The sequence below is a fragment of the Helicoverpa zea genome, chromosome 1 (genome assembly GCF_022581195.2).
Source record: "Helicoverpa zea isolate HzStark_Cry1AcR chromosome 1, ilHelZeax1.1, whole genome shotgun sequence".
NCBI lineage: Eukaryota > Metazoa > Arthropoda > Insecta > Lepidoptera > Noctuidae > Helicoverpa > Helicoverpa zea.
The window spans coordinates 13,084,358-13,104,700 of NC_061452.1; the positions used below are offsets into that span (position 1 = coordinate 13,084,358).

At 34.9% G+C, this 20,343-nt stretch overlaps 1 protein-coding gene across 2 annotated transcripts in view; it reads right to left on the reverse strand.

Annotated features, from left to right (window-relative positions):
* Positions 1 to 20,343, reverse strand: part of LOC124632900 — a 113,854-nt gene that overhangs the window by 54,357 nt on the left and 39,154 nt on the right. The window contains exon 1 of one of the 2 annotated variants that reach the window (XM_047167947.1): positions 9,984 to 10,175. The exons of the other annotated variant lie outside the window; for it this stretch is intronic. The gene's annotated coding sequence lies outside the window, so the exon portion shown is untranslated. Of the gene's footprint in view, positions 1 to 9,983; positions 10,176 to 20,343 lie in introns of those variants that run through there. 2 annotated transcript variants of the gene reach the window in all.

Below are 20,343 nucleotides of genomic sequence, written 5' to 3' on the forward strand. Positions count from 1 at the left end.
GTGTAATTTTCTCACACGAGCCTAAACAAACCAGGGATATCGTTACAACCCAAGTCAGATTTCTACACCGTACAATTTATTTGACCGCGGGATCAACGCTATTCAAAGGTCACAAGGGACATCAACGAGAAGTTTTATAACCAAGCCATTGGAAAGCGAACCGAAAGACATATTCTTTGAACGAACCGTGTTGAATCTAAGGCTTAGGTCACATCTACTAGCCGTAAAATGGGAGACACTGGCAGACAAAAATTTTCACAAAATAAGAACAATCACTGGTACCCAGAAAGCACAGACGCCGAGAGAAAAACTAGTAGAAAAGAAAGCAATCAAAAAATGATAGTACATGACTGCCTGTTGACACAAGCCGGCACAGACAAAAAAAATAGAGAATGCAAGAATGGATACTAGATATGCCATGCCTATGTCCATCTACGAAAGTGTATGAAAGAATTATATTTTCTCGACTAAGCTATGTTCGGCACACTCAATGTCTGCAAATATGCACGAACCCTAACACAGTAACGGGAGTCCCCGTAGACCGATTCAAGCGCTCTGTATTGAAGCGAGAATTCAGGGAGCCCTTTTAAAACTTTCTTACATTGTGCAGAGGAATATAGCTCTTATCGAATTGCAAATTTGCTTGTTGTGAAGTCTCTTCTCGTTTGAATGCTAACTTTGGGGCGATCAAATCGAACTTATGCGAATATATTCGTTTACGCGAAAGTGTATCTACACAAAACATTTTATTGTGATTGTTGACGTTAAAAGAAGGTTACATTGCCTTAAATCTTACAATCTTAAGATAGGTAGGTGCAGTGCGTAGTAGCAGTATGTACTTGCGATAGAGGAAAATATTTTTGAAAGTAGTTTCCTGATAATGAAAGGGAAAGTAGGTCTACCAAGGAAGGAAAATTATACTAAATAGGTTTTAGAACAAATACATCCTGTAATAAAATTAACGCTACAATTAATAGGGTAATAAATAATGGATGATGTACCCACGGTTATAATTACCGCACCATATAATTCTTTTAGTTGCCATATCAATGCACCACTTATGACTATTACGATAATTGAAGGCATTTATACAAGTAATGGCAATTATGATGATGATATGTGTGCTACGAGTGTGATTGATAAAGAGGTACTTAAGCAAGGCTGTCATATGCAACATAACGGATTGTTCTACCAAGTTAATTTATATACAAGTTGAAGGGAAGAAATTGGGTTTAATTGGGCACAAATCTGGGAATGGGTAAATAGGAGTTTTAATTGTAGATGTTGATTTTTCTACTTCTATAGAAAAACAAATGAAGGTTAACTTTACACTAAAAGTTCAAACTTAAACCGAGCTGTCACTTGGTCCGAAATTCAAGAGTTACGTAAAGCGCAGGCGTGGATAGGTAGCCACTAATACGTAAAGTTACATACATAAATAGGAGCTCTGGAAACAGTAACTTTTGGGTATGATGCTTTTCTAAGAATTTGGCATGGGCTTTTGAAGTACAAGAATCGTACAATACCAGTATAGTTATATTCAAACTTAACGACGATTTGCAATTCATTTCAGTATAAGTACGTTTGGTATAAGTACCTAAACAAATATGGTTATAGATGTTTCGCGTCGCAATTTAGTATCACTCGAAGTATCTTTATCTTTGGAAGCACCACCAGTCGATCACACTACAGAAAAGGTATGCTCTATGATACTGACTTGGTTACGTCTCAGAGTAATTGTATATTTGAAGCTGTATAATAACAGCTACAGACCAACAAACCTATTTCGGACCTTTAAAAATGATTTGTTTCTGTATGATAGAAAATTATAGGCTTAAAATACGATCCAACTTTAAATTCACTAGCTGCCGCAAAGAAGACTTTGTTTCCTGTGAGATAGGGGATTATAATCTAGTAGCTTTACCATTAGTTAATACTTAGACTGTCTGACCCTAATGACTGGGTGTCCCACTTTTCAATCTTTAAGTCTTTTATTTCTAAATTGCGGCACAAATGTCTTAGTGGTGTCACAACTTTGTTACCGAAGTCATTAATTTTTAATTACACTTCATAACTATCAAATTTCTTCAGGTTACATAAGCGAACATAAAAATCGTTCATGAAAAAAGAAATATATAATCTTAGGTCCCCCTTGAAGGATTCAATGACTAATAACAAACTACATCAAAGAGGTGTAAAAAACAAATAAGAAGGTTTAAAAAAACCTGCAAACAGGTACAAGGTTATTTAACTTTTACCTGAACAGATAACAATAGTTGACATTGAGTCAACAGACGTTATCGAAGGAAATTGTTAGTCCCACCCTTGAATTTAAGGTATTATTCGGAAGACAATTGTGTAATATTAAGGCGTAATCTATTTAATAAACACAGAAATACAGGCTGCTGAAGACCTTTTAGTCCGTTTGTTTGTATGTAATAATATTTGAACTTGGAACTTTAATATGTTAGGATTTTTTGGACTGTTTAAAATGTCGCGCATTCTATAACACTAATGACTCTTCAGGAACTGCAAAGGCGAGAAGACGAGGACGGTTTCAGGAGCTAATTAACAAAATAAATACGAGGGATTATTGCAACAATGCGGGTCTCAAACTACGAGAGATTGGAACCACGGGGTAACGTCAATCTATACGTCATCTGACCTCTAAGAATTATAACTAGGAATAGAACTGACCTAGTTGGGAAAGGATATTATACTGCGGTCAGTGATGCGAAACTAACACTACATATATCTAGACTGGCCGATCTAGTTGCCAAGAGATATGACTTAAGACATTTGCTTCCGATATGAATTACGTAAAGAAATGTAACGACAGATTTAACGGTACATGTTTATTTCATGATACAAAAAATAAATAACGAATTGAAAACATATAAGGGTGGGTTGCACCATGTAAACTATAACTATAACCTAACTGTTAAAAGCCGAATTGCAATCAATTGGACAAATCGTCAATTTGTCAAATTTTGTTATGATTTGCGTGAACGTGCAACCTAACAAAAGAATTTTAACTCCATGAAAAATTGCACCTCTAATACAAAATTGAAACTTTAAAATTCAAAAGCAATAAACCGTTTTAATGAAATTTGCAATTCCTTTTGGACATTTTGCAAACGAGACTACAAAATATCGTTTTCGAACTTTATAATTCAGTGAACGCTATTAATGTCATTGACATCGCAAAATGAATGAGGAGTTCATTGAACCATGCGTTGGAGTGGCTGAAATCTATCGTGTACATTTCGTTCGGTAATTAGTTCTTTATTTAAAGTGGTACGGTTATGTCAATTTGTTAGTTCATAGTAGGAAGTGTCAGCAGTGGAGCAATGTTCCACTTTGGATCACTTTGCACTATTTACACGAATCTATTGGCACCGGTTGTTAAACGAGTCACGTTAGAGAAACCTGTTTTGAGGAAGAATACAAATGTTAACATACAAACTTGTAAGGTACCTGCTACCGTTTTATTTGAGTAACATATATGGCTGTTTCCCGCGGTTTTACTATTGTCCGTGGAAATTAATTCCCTTACCTAGATAAAATGTAGCCTGTCGCTACACTGATAGTGTATGTAGCTTCTCAACTGTGAAATAATTTCTCAAATCTTTTCAGCACTATCGGAGCCTTTACGTTACAAACAAACAATTATTTTCTTCTTTATAATACCCATTATTGTAGACATAATATTAATGCGTCATTTTGCGGCAAAGGTTAGGTCTCAGCGAATGCCAAATAAAACGATTAAAAAGTTTACAAAGCAATGAGTAATCAAGTACAGGTCGTTGGCATTTGAGTACATTTTATTGTACTCGATCAAGTATCAAAACTTCCTTTCTTCATTGAAATAAAAATATTCAAAGAAACATAATATAAACAATTTGTAAGTGTTGCTTTTGATATGTTATTTCAATAAGCATTGAGATCAAAGTGTTAGTCCGAAGATAAATAACCAGACATTTTAATAAAATTAAACTGTGCAATACCTAAGTACTGTTTTCAATCAAAGTGAAGACTTCATTGAAACTGTGTTTAAGATTAAGGTAAATAAACATCGATCGTGCTTGCCTTGGATATACATGCCATAGGATTATACGTAAATAAATCGGTTATTAATTTGAAAACAAAAGATAACGTGACGACAGCTTGATGCAATCCACAACTGGTGTTTTTATTTTTTGAAGTCCTCAAAGCTATTCTATTGACTTATTCCCTTATTCACCTATTGTTCTATGGGTAAGGTATTGTTTTCTTATCAAGGGTTAAATATGTTTTGAAGGCTGGTTTACCGATAACATAAACGTCCGTTTTTCTTAAAACAACTGTTAACTGTGAAAATTGAAGTCAGGCCTAAGTAATCATCCTGCCGGGGCTACGGGATTGTTCGAAAGAGTTACCGCGGCCCTGATACATAAAAGGCCTATGACGGAACACGACGGTTTTTAGTCAGAAAGAGTCTGACACTCCTTCTGCACAGCGGGATGATGGGATATTTGATGATTTTTGACGTCGTTCAAAAAAGGCCTTCAAATCATTAGGTCTCTTAACCTAAGCTTAGGCACTTAAAGTCTTTTTACGATAAGCCTTTTAATTAAAAGTCTTATTAAAACAGAAAAGTCAAGCACATTGTTCAGAGCCAAAGCTAGCGAATAATTATATTGATAAAGGCACTTAATCAAGCTAATCTTTGCATTGTTAGTAATGAAGTATGGGACGAAAATTGTTTAGTTAACTTTGGGAGTTAGAGGTCTTTTTCAATTAAATAAATTATGGTTTAAGATAAAGTAATTAAGTAATACATACTTATAATGAAGGACAATACAATGTAAGTTTGAATGCATTATTTTTCTTTGCAAAATAAAAACCTAAACTCAAATTTTTTGTTTTTGGTTTTATGTACCTAATTAAAATGATATATTTTATTACAATGCAAGAACCCAAAGGAAACGGTGAAAAGAGGTAGTCTGTCTAGTATAGACGCTGCATAAAGTTATCCAGTCATCGATGTCATTAATAACAAAGAAATAAAAAATAACAAACGTAACATCTCATAATATCCCAGGAAATAAATTACCGATTTAACTAAGTACCACTTATGTGTACGGTTAAATGTTAATAACATTAAAAACGCGCAGAAATTCTAATTAAACTGCATCATATGATTCATGAGTCACGAGCAATAATTATAAGTTAATTTAACGAATACCTGCGCACGAGTTGCATCATGTCTACGTATATTTGCAGGTATTTACGTATAATAAGTATAAATAACACACCTACAAGAACATTAATTAATATGGAATAAGTAATTTTAGAAATTAACATTTTTTTAATATTAGGATTTATGTTGTTGTTTTTACTGTCTATACTTTTGTGAAAATCGTAAAAAATATGAAAATGCGCAATAACACGATATTCAGTGCGTAGTTTATGAAGGTCAATGTAAACAGATCGATTAAAATACATAAAAAACAACAATAAACGTTGAAAAGGTTGTAAATATGTATATTACAAGGGAAATAGGTAAGTCATTTCATTACATGTTGAAGGAAAGTCCTTCCTATGCTTAGTTTCACATGCTCATTGACTGTTCAATTTTAGACGGTACTATTCCCCACAAAATCTTCCGAAACAAACGCATCAAATTCAATGTAAAATAATTAATTAGCAGTAGTATAAACATTTATATTTACACTGTGAAAAATATTACTTTTATTATTCCGCTTCACGAAGGTTGTTCCTAACCTGACCACCAAAACAGCTAGTAGTAGGCTAGTAGGTACAAAATAGGCACGAAATTGTTGCACATAAAACATAGACATCGTTTTATAAAAATAAAGAATTGGCAACATTCAAAATAAATATCATTATTATTTTTCAATAACAAACGAACAAAATATGTAAATATGGAAGCCAAAGCAAACAAAAACGAGACTTAATCCTCTTTTTCGCGGATCCAATTTCAGCATGATCCAGTTAAAATATTGTGTCGTATGGAGATTAATCACCTGCGTAATTTTATTTTGTTTTACATAACAAACAAACGTAAATCTAAAGTATTAAAACATGTTGAAAACATATTTTGACAAAATACACCGTTCATCAATATGCAATTACATTCATATGCTGATATTAATTATGAATGGATGGAATAATTAATATTGATTTGAAACATAGCTTGCTAACCCCTTCACCTATTCCCAATAACTTTTTTATTTGCTTTATTAACGTACAGGGTATAATTAACCCAACATTTCAATCAACCAAACCGCGCATCAGACTTCAGTCTTTCATAGATAAATTGAAAAAAATACTCCCCAACTAGTGCAAGTAACCCGCTTCATTAAACTTGTTTAAGCGGCGACTTAAAGTTGGAAACTAAAGTTCCTTGAAATACTTTTTAAACTACCATCAGTAAGCCCGTAGTTCAGTTACATTGACATCGCTAAAGAACAAAGAAAGACTGTCAATGTTCAAGTTTTATGACGCAAAAAGAGCTTGACTACGGCAACAAAGTAGTTTAGATGTTTATGAGTTTTTTAGCTCCTTAAAGCATTCAAACAAACAGTTTAATTGTTCTTGGAGATACAGCTTAAAGCTTGGGTACATGTCTAATGAGAACCGAAGGTAAGGGTTTGCAACAGCGATCTTGGAATGAGTCAGCTTATCATCATCTTCCGAGCCTTTTTCCCAAGTATGTTGGGGTCGACTTTCAGTCTAATCAGATGCAGCTGTGTACCAGTGTTTTCAAGGAGCGAATGCCCTGTCTGACCCGAGTCAGCTTAAAGGATATTTAATCAATAAAATAAATACACACAGAAAAAGCTCAAAGGATTACCACAAATTACAAAACAAATCTTCCCATAGCTCACCAATATGATCGTCATTCATACTGACAACACTAGATACAAAAACTAGAAGTATGTACATCAATCTATCTGTATGTATGTCTGTGCCGACAATGACACACTCTGAATACTAGGGTAACTCGACATGAACGATTGTCACCGCTTTTTCTTTTACACTAGAAAGGTCATGATGGTTGACGGGATTCCATTATCTTGTCAGGTCAATGCTTTAAGACGCTTTTGAAATTCTTAAGTGGCTTTAGGCTTGTGCATCCTATACATTTTGTTATTAGGCAGTAAGTAAATAGGTAACTTTTGGGGATATTTTAATAATAGAACCATAGAGGAAGATTTGTTTAAAAGCCATGTATCAGAAGCCAAAGAACGCTCAAAATGCATTTAAAATTGCAATGCATATAAACCAGTAAATCACATTTAGTTGAACCATATCCAAAAAGTGATCTTGTATTTTGAGCAAAGATTTGAGGAAAGCCTTTGATTAATTTAACCTTATTTAATTCCTTGTATTTATTGTACCAGTTTGGTCGATTCCTACAACTTTCATGGTGTACTACGGATGTACTAAGTAGCCAACGTAATGCATTGACGGACGGATGAAGCCATATACGATCGGCTTATTGGGTAAATATTGCGATACCGCAGAGTTGCAAGGATGCTATAATTTCAAGTATCGATTTCGTATCGATTTTTTATCTAGACTAAAGTAGCCATTTATAATCAATACATTCTGCTTTCACGGCAGTTTCTGCATATTGAACATCATAATTGTTGCGTGACCCCCAAAACTGTAGCTTAAGGAATGTTGGCATAGGAATAGGAACGTGTACGAAATCTTAATTTAAATTAACCATTCCTTAAATACTCATTTATTGCAGACGACCGTGTTGCAATAATGAAGTTTTATTGAAAATATTCATGGAAAAGTGATACTAAAAAGTAACTTTACCAGCCAGTTATCATACTTGAAGGAAACTCTCCATTAGACCAATTTCTAACCGCAACACTAATCTTCCGAACCCATTAAAGCACCCTTTAACAAGCCATCCAATTAGATGGAGAGCATCGTGAATTTAAGTTAAGATCTTCAAAAATAAAGCTAAAATACATTTAGAGGTCCCATCTAAAATACAATTTTAACGCTGTCGGGAAACACCCAAACAATGTCACATTTTGGGTACCCCAAATGGGATAGCTTTTCTACTATTCAGAAGTGAATTTCTTTTGATGTTGTGGTCCATTTATCTTGTGAACGAAAAAAGATAGAGGCGTCTAAATTCTTTATCTCTCGAGAATGCTTGAGTATTTGCAGTTGATGGTTGCTCCATATTCACTTATTTCTTTCCTTTTGTCTTTAACATTTAAAATAGCATTTACAGTGATTTATTGGCTTCCCTGTAAGGAAACTCGTACGTTAATTATTCAAAACGTGACACCTACACGCTTAGTTTGCATATGTCACGTGGAGTAGAACTAATCCCTCCCACTCTGCTTAATGTAACGAATGTCATCAAGTATGTCGGTAAATAATAAAAGACGATTATGGGTTGGTAATTAGGACAGCCAAACATGGTATGATGAATGAAGGAAAACCATTTACTAATAGCTAAGGAGACTGACCAGTCGAAGACAATATTTCAGATGCATAAGTAACAAAACAAATGACACCGGTTGAATTAGATCAAATCGAATCTCAAGGTTGTACCAAACAGGTGTCCAGTTTATACTTAGATCAGGTATTTGAGCTGTAGACATAATAGGTAATGGTATTATTCGTACTAATGTAAGGAACAACGTAATAGCAAAGACAAGGTAAGTATATTTTATTCAGATCCGTGTAAATAGTTTCTGCAACAAACTCAATAAAGAATGAGCTCAATTTTATTTCTGTAGACTTAAAAAGGAAAATCACTGAGTAAACACAAGCAAATAAAACCAAGGTCCGCTTTTAAAGGTCCGAGAAAAAATAGGTACATTAATACAAAGCGTGCAATTCTTTTTGCAATAAATGCTAGACAGATGCAAAAATGAAAAGAGAATTTCTTTGAGAAGCTCGTATTTACTTAGTGGAACGACCTCAAGATTAAGAAATCCGTATCGATTAGAATGTAAGTGAACGGGAGAGAGGTTGTTGATACACAAAAAAAAAACATTGTTTGACTTTGATGATCCGGCGTGAAGATTTGACAGTCTTTTTGCTATTGAAAGCGGTGATATTATAATGCTGGGAGAAAAATTTGGAGCAGTCGCTTTTTGCCGAAAATCTTACATTTTCATTTCGTAAATACAGATTTGAGAAGAAGGAAAATTGCAAGTGAAACTACAGGTCGTGACGCAAGTAAAGATGTGCACACTCATTTGGCAGAGCCCGAGAAAACAATGAATCATTGAAAAAACCGATGCAATTTACCTTGCGGCATCCTCGAAGCTTTAGGATTATTCTATAGGTTTTTGATAAAACCTTTATAATAACTCATAATAAAGAAGATGAATGCATCAAAACTACTGTACGTGATAATAGTGCTCTGAGTCATTAACACCTTTAAGCATGATAACTATCTACGTGCAAAATGAATTATAGCCTAATACGCAGTAAATTACAAATTCCTATGCTATAACTTCCTATTTAGAAAGTTATAAATACAGGTAACTTAACGAGAAAGTAAAGGGTTTGTCTTGAATGCTTAAGAAGTTTTTTAGACATGTTTTTTGCTCCCTTCCAAAGGGTCCACGGTTCTTGAATCATCCCTTTCGGTAAGGTCGACGAACGAATAGTCTCACGTTTTTATTGCACCCATTTAAATATCTTCAAAGGCTTCTTGAGTATTGAGGCATAAAATAAGAACTTAATATGAATAATATCTGGACATTTTGGCGATTGACCTGTGAGTGAATGATGTTGTTGTCTTTTTTTCATACTTAAATACAGTGCGTTCTTTAGATCCTGTTCACAATAATGATGTCCTTGAATACCTAGTGCCACTAGACTTAAAATTAATAAAGAAACTTCTAATCAAAGTTTCTAATTACAACGCATTGAACACACAACCATCCAACGCAACTGCTACCACAAAAAAATACAGCAATAAAAATTACCTTTCAACTTTTACGTGAAAAGCCAATTACGTCCACACGCGATTCAGTCAAATCCAATTCACTATTATTGTAATCATTCACACAACACAAAATTTAATCCATATTTTCTAATACCGCGTCGCGATACGAAATACAACGACACTGATGACACGTCCGTTCGGTTTGCGCGCCAAACCGCGACTGGCAGGCTGCTGTGTTCACAGTGGATTCGCCGGCGACAAGGCTTATCGAATGAACCGCGGCTATTTAACATACATTACGATTATCTACATGCATTGTTAATTTATTCGATAAAGCACCAGCAATGCGCTTCACGAAAAGAGCAACGTATACATAATATTATGCAGTAAGACATTAGTTAACACAAACGAGGAAGCACCAGTTTCGCGGGACCTCTAATTTATCGTAAATCTAGATGACATAATAGTTTCCATAGAACAATGGGACGAGCCTGTTAATGTCTGCTATCTTAGAAAATCTTTTAACAATAGCGTATTAAAGCTTAGATCTTGGCACAAATGAATAGTTAAGAAAATATAATTAGTAACGATTTCCCATAACAAGAATGTCGCTGAACACGGAAACTGGGTGTGCGTTGGACAGTATTTTGCACAATTCTTTTGAAGTAGACGAAATTGAAACTAGAAACTCTGCAATAGGAATAAAGTATGACATTGCGTGGTGTCTTGTTTCTGTACCGCGTTCGAGCACTAGAGTAAAAGTATTTTGGCGCTAACTCTATGCGGTGTCCCTGACCCGGTTGGTACAGCCTTCGTGTTTTATGTGCGCCTAGTACTTCTCTATGCGGACTGAACCTGAATGATATTATGAATAAGGCATAAACGCCTGGGGTAACTCATTATTGTAATGAGGAAAGGACTCGTCAGTATGTATGTAGGGTAATAGGGTACCTACATTTTATCCATAAAGATTTCCAAATAAATAGTTTATGTAGAAACCTAATATGCATTCGCACAAATTAATCTTATACACACTGCAATAAAAACTGATAATATATTTTTACACTAATGTGTCTAGCGAAACATTTTTCATAACTTACTTATTGATTCTGTTTGTGACTTCCATTACATAAGAAATATCAACAAACACGGTAAAGGATACACGTAACAATCTATCATGAACGTGTAAACTGTATAATGCTACCTATACCTTTTCGTATGACGTCAAACGAAACTAATCGTCGTAATCCGTTCGCCCACTGTCAAATACTAAAGCCCAGAATATGCGATCACAAGAGCAGAGATTATTTGGAACGATGAATTCAGTTAAACGAAAGTACTGATCTCAATAGCCTTTGAAAATAATAGAATAATAAATGAATAATGGAATAAAAACAAAAGAAAACCAGATTAGAAAAAAAACTAGCATCACACCCCCAAAGCTAGGGTTATTATTCCATGTAACCAATGTCAGGCTACACTCATTAATAAAAGCAGCTTCAGACAGCTCAACAACCATACAACCATTTCAAATGACAACGATATAATTTACCTAGGTATTTTATTAATACCTTAATGACTTATGCCCGTTTTCACCAACGAATACCTAAATTTAGGGAGCATTTACGGAACACTTAATAAGAATTTCAATTTCACCAAAGCCTAGGTGTCAATTTTAACCTCAAAATTTCACTTAAACTTGGGGGCCCGATTGATGCCTGCTTAAACAACCCCTATCATTATCATGACAGAATACAAACATATTTTGAACCGTTTCTGGCGATGGATAGTGAAATGAAACGTAAAGTTTTAGAAAGTTTAGAAGCTGTGGAGGTTGTGGATATGTAAAATAATAATCATTAGAAGACCACGTACCTATCTTACGTGAAAGAGCAGATGACTGAGAAATAAGTACGATGATCATGACTTTTTTATAAGATTATAGATTATCACTTGCTATGAATGCACTTGCTAGGTCGTGATGTCACTTAATTAAAAATAGTCCTTTCATGTCCATAAATACACAGACCATAACAGATGCAAATCTGATAATCACTGATGTAGTTTCGCGGTGGCCGGGACAACTATAGGCCTATTCAGACCTAAGCGGTATTCGCTACCGTCTACGGCAGAGAAAACCCTGTGGGTATGCGGTAATATGACTGTTCAGACCTAAGCGGTATTCGCTACCACCTGCGACAGAGAAAACCCAGTGGGTATGCGATAATATTACTGTTGATGTTCGGGATGTATGCCGCTGCTGCCGCGCGGTATGTACTTCTACCCACAGCGGCAGTGAATATCGCTTACGTCGCTCTAGCCGCGGTATAGTTATCGGCACGGATATTGAGCCCTGACCTTCACCTGCGCAGAAGCCATTTATTGGTTTATTGCCTTATGTGTACAGTGCGCAAAGCGATCCCCACACTTCCGCCGAGAGCTCAATATCCGTGCCGGTAACTATACTTGATACTAAATACCTGAGCGAAACCCGCGCGGTATCTACCTCTACCCACAGCGGCAGCGAATATCGCTCAGGTTTGAATAGGCCTTAAATACCAAAACTGCAGTAGATACCAATGATTCAAAAATGGTGAATATGGAGGAGCCTATCTCCTAGGTGATAGGGGATACCCTCTGGAGGTAAGAAGTAGGCTAACATTGAACATAATAAATTATGTAAATTAAAACAAAGATAGTAAACAAATATTTTAATATTAGTCCTCATATGATGTACCAAACATTATCATCATCCTCCTGCACCAATTCAATTTGGGGTGGGCTGGGCGCAGCATGTTTTTACACGTCTTTTCAATTTCTCTCACCACCTGAAACTAAATAAATATAATAAATCTATAATTTTAACCCCATACTTAAATCCATCAACTCATGGAGAACAAAAATACAATGAAACCACATTAAAACAAGGAACACAGTTGAACGGCAATATCTTAATACACTATATTATTATACACAGATATTATTCACATTTACCTGTAAACGGTTCCTATCGGATTAAAACTATTTGTGACTGGATCCAAGCTTTGTTTTTGGCTTCGTTCGTGGTCCCATCCGTTTTTTGTTTAATATTGTCTCTATGAGACGTCAGCAATTTCACTAGCTTGTCTTTTTCTTCTGTAAGAAAGGTTTATCCTCGTTTTCTCTTCTCTGCCAAAATAAACTTATCTATTCAACAATAATAAACCCAAAATTAACCTCAACTCAATGTACACATATACACATCAGTGAATTTGACAAACGCGCGAATGACATAGGTAAAAATTCACCTGTAGAAAACCTCTTTACTGTTTTATTGCATAAAACATAGCGTAATGTAGTTTAAGTTAAATTAAAATAACATCACAAAAACAAAAACTTACAGGCTTTAGTAATATATACTCGATAGACGTTTATTTCTTAAGAAGTACAGAAAAATCATTTTATCGATAAAATATCGACTTTGCATTATCGTTTGTAGAACTAGTAATCTGTCACTTACTTAAGGGATCCATGTACAAGTGTGGTGAAAATGAATTTAGGTAGGTGTCAAATTGGGAGGAGTCCTTATTAAAAGTAGCATTTAGATAGGGAAACGGTAAGAGGTTGTTGGTGAAAACGGGCATTAACCCACTAAACTTAACTTAATTCTAGTAATAACTTAACACATGTGGCATTGCGGTTTACCTTAAGGACAAACACTGGTGCAAAAAATGTATTCACAGAAATTGCTTTAAGCTTCGGCAGACCGAGCAGTACTAAATAATCCGTTTCTAGCAAAACCATGGTATAGACTAAACACCTGATTCTCGGTAAGAGCTTTTATCAATTTGAGTACATAGTTTATTAGATAAGTTGTTAGCAGTTTTAGTTTGTTAGTTCATTAGTATAATTGGTAGCGAAAGGTAAAGTTTGAGTCGTCAACTCATATTCGCTTACGGGTATTTTAGTTAAATTGAGTGAAGTTGTGTGCCAAATTAGTGCCTACGTTAGAAGAGAGATGTATAGAAACTATTTTTTTTTTATCTCATAGGTCAATCCATAGTTAAATATAATTATAATTTTGTGTTATGCTACTGTAACAAGTGTTTAACATACTCAAACGTTAATAAATCATCGAGGATTGAGTACTATCTTATGTGCTGTAAAACCACGTGGGCAATAATGTATTGGAATATCTACTTAGTAAATCTATTTGTAACTTATTCTGATTAGTATGCGTTCATTAATTAAGATCATAACTAAGTTAATGAAGGACTCAAATAAAAGTCAAAGCAGCAATCTATACCCTGAAGTTGTATTGTTTTTATCATCGTTCCGCTCAAGTGGTGCTCATAGATCGCTAGCTTCCAGTCTTCCACTACGATTAATTAAGCATTCGGCGACGCTCCAACGGGCTCCTGAAACCGTTTGTTTATCGGAGCGGGCGAAAGTTATGCCTGTCTTGTTTTTATGCCTTCCTGGTACCAGCGGGCTGGTGGATGCTTGTAAACTAACTGTGGTTTAAGTTAACGCATTGGTATTTATTAATATCAATTTGGCAATATGATTTATAATCGTTTCAAAAATTATAATAAGCCAATTATAATTTTGTTTAAATTAAAATATATGTATTTTATAATATGTTTTAATAGGTATATAATTTCAATGGATTGCGAAAATACGACTGGATTCTTACTTCGATAGCTTCATTTGCTTTTACTTTTTGGGTCTAGAAGGCCATTCTTCTAAGTAGATTTGTTTCCTTATTTTTGTTTACGGTATTTTGGTGATAATGAACAACAAAATCAGCCGAATACAAGCTAAAACTGACCTCGCAACAATACTTAAAAACAGCTAGAATTTCAGTCTATATCCAAAACCGGTATCGTCTGCGATGCACAAACGCCATGCGTGTTGATCAAACGTTTTGCATACATGAATATTTTGTGAGACCAGTGAAAACTGCTCGTTACTTCTGCCAGTAAAAATAAAACTAAACTTATATCAGCTTCGAAATATTCAGCGGAATTTTACAGCGTGAAGTCTATTTTGAAATATATTTGTGTTGCTGAATTCGCTTAGGTGTTAAAAATATTTTTTGGTTGCAGTTTGAAAAATCTTGGATCAGAATTAGAAAACTCTTCCACCTGGTATAGCAGGTTAAAATAAGGTCCTATTTCCAGGAAGTCAGGGCACCGACCTCGTTATTGGCGTCCAACATAGGGACATATGTAATGGGATATCAGAATGTTCAACGTAATGATATCAGCTAGTTATGGTCTTACTACAAAAACTTTAAACCCTGTTTTACAGTTGTCTAATAAAATTTTGGCTGCAAAATGAACCATATGTCAACGTCATAATTTGACATTTTTTTAGACAAGGCATAAACTGACGTTTAAAAGTTTTTGTGGTAAGACGGTTAATGTTTAACTAGCTAAATTATTCAGACCTCAGTCCCCTAGCGTGGAACCCTGACACAGTTGGTAATGCGACACTGCAGGAAGCGACCCAGTTCTGACTATCATCCAAGTGTAGTAACTGTTCTACAATTCTTTCAAATGTGCTGTTTTGAAGATGTATATTTTATTTTTATGGCACTTCTAGTTTGGGAGCCGAAACTAAACATTGTTCAAGCCCTCTGTTTACATGACTAACATCTTCTGCTGGCTTGTCGATTCTATTTACAGGGAGGTGCCATGGCGTTACAAAAATTATATACTTTGGATTGTTGCTAGCAGCTACCGTAACAGCCATGGGTCAAAGAAAGTGTAGCTTATCAATATTATGAAGTTTGTGACATTGTATGGCGGTAACTCAGAATTTTGGCAAAAATATATACTAAGTTAGTGTGAGTGGCACAATCTTAATTTTACGTAAGGAAAGTAGTTCTCTTGGGTGAAACTGCTGACATCAGTTAGCCTTTACAAATACATTTAGATTGACAGTTCCAGATATTGTCAGCTGCTCGGTTCAAACAAGATTGTGACAAAGTCAGACGTTTAATGGTGAGTACAAAAACAATGCCTATTGACAGGTGGTCGATCAATATCGATATACTAGTTTGTTCAGCTAGTAACTAAGGGTGCGTCTACACGGTGCAAGTAGCTTGCGCATGTTGAGGCACATGCGCAGGTTATATGCATCTTAAAAATGTGCGGATCGAGCGACTCGAGCATGTACCAAAGCCAACAAATAGACTAATATTGTTATTTTATATGTATTAGTTTCTAAGTATTGTAATAATAAATTATGAGTGTATTGTATTTTCTGTGGGCCCTAGTTGCCTTAGGTAAACAAATAAATAAATAAAGCAAAATACCAACCCGCGTGCTCTGTCGCGTGCGCGCGGGTCACTTGCGCATGTTAACTTGCTACATGCATCGTGTAGACGCGCCCTTAAGAAGGCTATCACAAATTTTCGCGAATTTAAACGTTTTATACGAGTTTTGATGATTTGGATATAGTCACAATAAAAAAACAAAAATAAGATTAAGAAAGTTTGATCATTTATCTTGAAGGTGTTTTAAATAAATATTTTAATTTGTCCACGTACATCAGTAAAATCTTTGTCTCTGCAAAGGATGTTTCATAAAATGTTGCTTTTGGGTATCTTTTGATGCTTTGGTACTCCGAGGATATAGCAATTTAACCATTTATAAAAATGTTCAAGATACAACTATATCTTGTACTTTAAAGTGCTTAAATCAGTTTATTACAATTCATACAGTATTACACCAAAAATAATTCTATAAAACTGAGAGTTACTGACAATTTTCCGTACGAAACTATATTTTTTATCTATGAAAGTATAATCCAAATTCAAATAAAAAACATTTAATAATTAAGGTGGTATTGTTATAAAGCTTGAAAAAAAAATTGGTCTATTTAAAAGTAAAACAATATTTTAAAATAATTTTTGTTTGCAATGCAAAAATCAATATAAATCTTGTGACGCGCGGTGTTCAACTTTAGTCAGCGCCAAGCGCTTACCGAGGAAGGACGTATCGCTCGCTGTTGCGCCGCGTAAACTCGCCGGAGGTCGAAAAATATAGCGCAACCTGCGCAACTAACACGTTTTGATACTAGTGAGTTTTTATTTTATTTATTAGTTATAATGATCTGATTGAAATGTAATATACATAAGTATTAGCCCATGATATTCTAATGCGAAAATGTTATAGATAGGCTTCTCTTTTTTTGATGTTGGTTATAAAGAAATATGTACGTAAATGTCATCGTCGTTAGTTTCGCTGTTGCATAATAATGTAATTGGACTTCTTTGATTCTTGCAGGATAATGAAAGCATATTTAATTCAGACTATCAGACTCAATTGAATACCAGTACAAATAATATGGTAAGTATTTTTTGTCACCCGCAAAAGGTATACGTGACATATTTGTTTTAATAAACTATCTACATTCCTAGTTTTCATTGTTGCAGGAAAATGAAGATACAATACATGGAAGACGAATTATAGATTTTAGTTTTTTTATAAATCAATTACTTATAATTGATAAACATGGTGAAAAGTTTGGTTGTCGATTAAATAATTTAAAAATTGTAAACGATTACTTGTTTATTGTAACTCAATCGAGCTATTCTAGGTTATAAAATTCATCGGTACAAATAATATTTCATAAACTATAAAAACAATAAATTATGTCGGAAAAAAGTGGCAAAGTCTCAAGTTTGTTTGTGCCGCGTGGCGGTCCGCAGGTGTGCGTTGCGTATTTCACTAGACGCACACATGCGCAAGTGCTGCCGGCTATCGTCTAATTTACCTACAACTGAGCAATTCGATTTTGTAATAGCGCTCTTAAGGATAGTTTCTGACGTAAAAACTCTATCGTATAATAACAAGTAACAGCTGACTGGGTATTATGGATTAATGCAGTTCATCACATGTTCATGAATATTAATAACCATACTCTTAGTGTTATGGTATATAATAATAGGAGCAATTTATTCTGTACGTTATTGTAATACATCAACCTTACTGATGGGACTTGGGACACGAAGGTCTATTATTCACATCTCTTACCAAGTGCCGGCAGATAGACCTCATAATTCTGGGATTATAGTATATTTTTCTTCTAAGATATGACACTTTCCTTACTATGGTGGGAAGCGGGGAATGGTGAAACATTATTATTATAATAAGACCCTCGTAGGGTAAATACGCCAAATGTCGGCCCCCTTAGCGATTTTCTGATTGCGGTTCGCTATAGCACCGTCAGTTTCCAACGAAAGATAGTTTCTGATGCGGTTTTGGATAGTTTGATTAATCTATGTCATGTTTATAGGCATAAGATTGATATTTTTACGAAAAGAAAAAAGTTATAAGGCTTAGATGCGTCGAGAACAGAAAAACCCTAAAGTCGGCCATTCACGGCCCAAGGTCGGTCGCGTTTTTTCCAAATGTCGGCCGGGTATAGGCTGTTTTAAATTAAGGCAGTGACAAATATTACATGATTTATTTTAGCAGAATTATAATATAATACTAAGCATACATTTGTAATTGTATTTGTTTAATTTATAGTAAAATATTTTTTTGTTTCCCCTAAACAAAAAAAGTCGTTTTCACGACCAACCATTTATATTTTTGAAGCTAATAAGAACGGTTTAATAGATAGCAAGTCCCAAACTATAAATCTACCACAAACATGCCTACAAAACTGTCAACTCCTACATTTAAACTTAAGTCCTTTACATATATAATAAATAAATTATTTCATTTTGAGAAAATGAAAAAATATAAAAGTATTTTTTCATCAGCCTGTATAGTGGCGCTTGAGTTCGAGGCTGGTCGACATTACGATTATTTACGATTCTAATGTCGGCCCCTATTTCTTGTACCTTATATCTCGAGATTCAACTAATATCACCCCGGCCGTTATTTGGCTATTAAACGTAAAATAGATCTATTTTCCTATAAGCTTTGCAAATTCTCTTGTTAAGCCAATGGAATTAGTACAATAGGAATTTATAAAATAGACTGCATTTGCTTTAAGTCGGCCACGGCCGAGACTCCGGTTTTAAGTCAAAACTGTTGTCCTAATGGCGGCCTCCTATTTTTCCTTGAAAAATATACGCAAAACGCTGAAAAAACTATCTTAAAATATAGTAAAAATCACCCATTAGTGATAATCAAGCTTAAAACAAAAATAAATAAATGTTTTATCGTTCTAATATCAATCCCCAAAATGTGAGTATTCACTTCGAGTAAGCTACTTTACGTGCGAATTTGATGTTTCAACGGCGCAATCGCTACTGACGCTCAGTATGAGAAGAGTAAGTGACAGAATCGGATAGTAACGATTTGTACGTATAGAGTATAAACCAAGGTTGCAATTCCAGGAGCAAAACTAACACTTAATTACCTTTTGAATGAATGCAAGCTGAAAATGTACAGACGGCCGAAGTTTGGGGGGAGGCCGACATTTGGCGTATTTACCCTAATTCAATCTAATCTCTATCTAATCTCGTAAGTCTTCACTGCGTTAACAGTTGTTCTTTTTATTTAAAATAAACCGGCCAAGTGCGAGTCGGACTCGCGCACCGAGGGTTCCGTACAAATCCTGAGATAAAAAGTGAGTCTCGCGCCAACCGTTCAGGATCTGGAAACCCTGAGAAATCGAGGGCAACTCTTGAATATTGTAGGCACGCATCGAGTCACTACTAATGGGATCTTTTATTTTTGAGGGATTAATCACCTAACGAGCAACAGTTTCAGGTTTTTTTCGAAACTGCCTGACGAGTTGTAACTGTCGAATTGTAACAACGACTGCTAGAGAGTAGGATTCGGTGCTGCTGGCTTTACGTTTCTAGAGTCTTGACAAAAGTGTAATTCTGTCCCTTTCTTTGTTTTATAAAGTCGGCTTTATTTTATTTTGTAGCATTTTACAAACAAATCCACCTTCAAACATATAAAAAACAACAAGAAAACAAAAGCAAGAAAGAAATTAAAAAGATGTTAGGTGCATCGGTTTAGAAGTCGGTGTCTAGAGGATGCATCTATATTTATTTAACCACCGAGATCTAAACCGATGCATATAAATAGTTTTGTTGTTGTTTTTAGAAGTTGTTTTTTTTTTTTTGTAAAAAGTTTTTATTTTTAACTTTTGTGAAAAGTTCTCGTCAATACGAATAATATAAGCCCAAACACGACGTAACTAAAACATACCGTTGAGGAGTTCTCTCGACTCTCTCACGTCTCCATCCTAACCTTCACTGTTTGATAGTATCACCAGACATACATCTGAGAATCAAGTTTTAATCCTATGCATGCCTACAATTTCTGATAGTTGCCCTCGATTTCTCAGGATTTCCATCATCAGATCCTGACCTGATGACATTGGAAATAAACGGCGAGTATACTCTTTCACTACAAAGAAATGATTTCTCAAATCAAACTTGG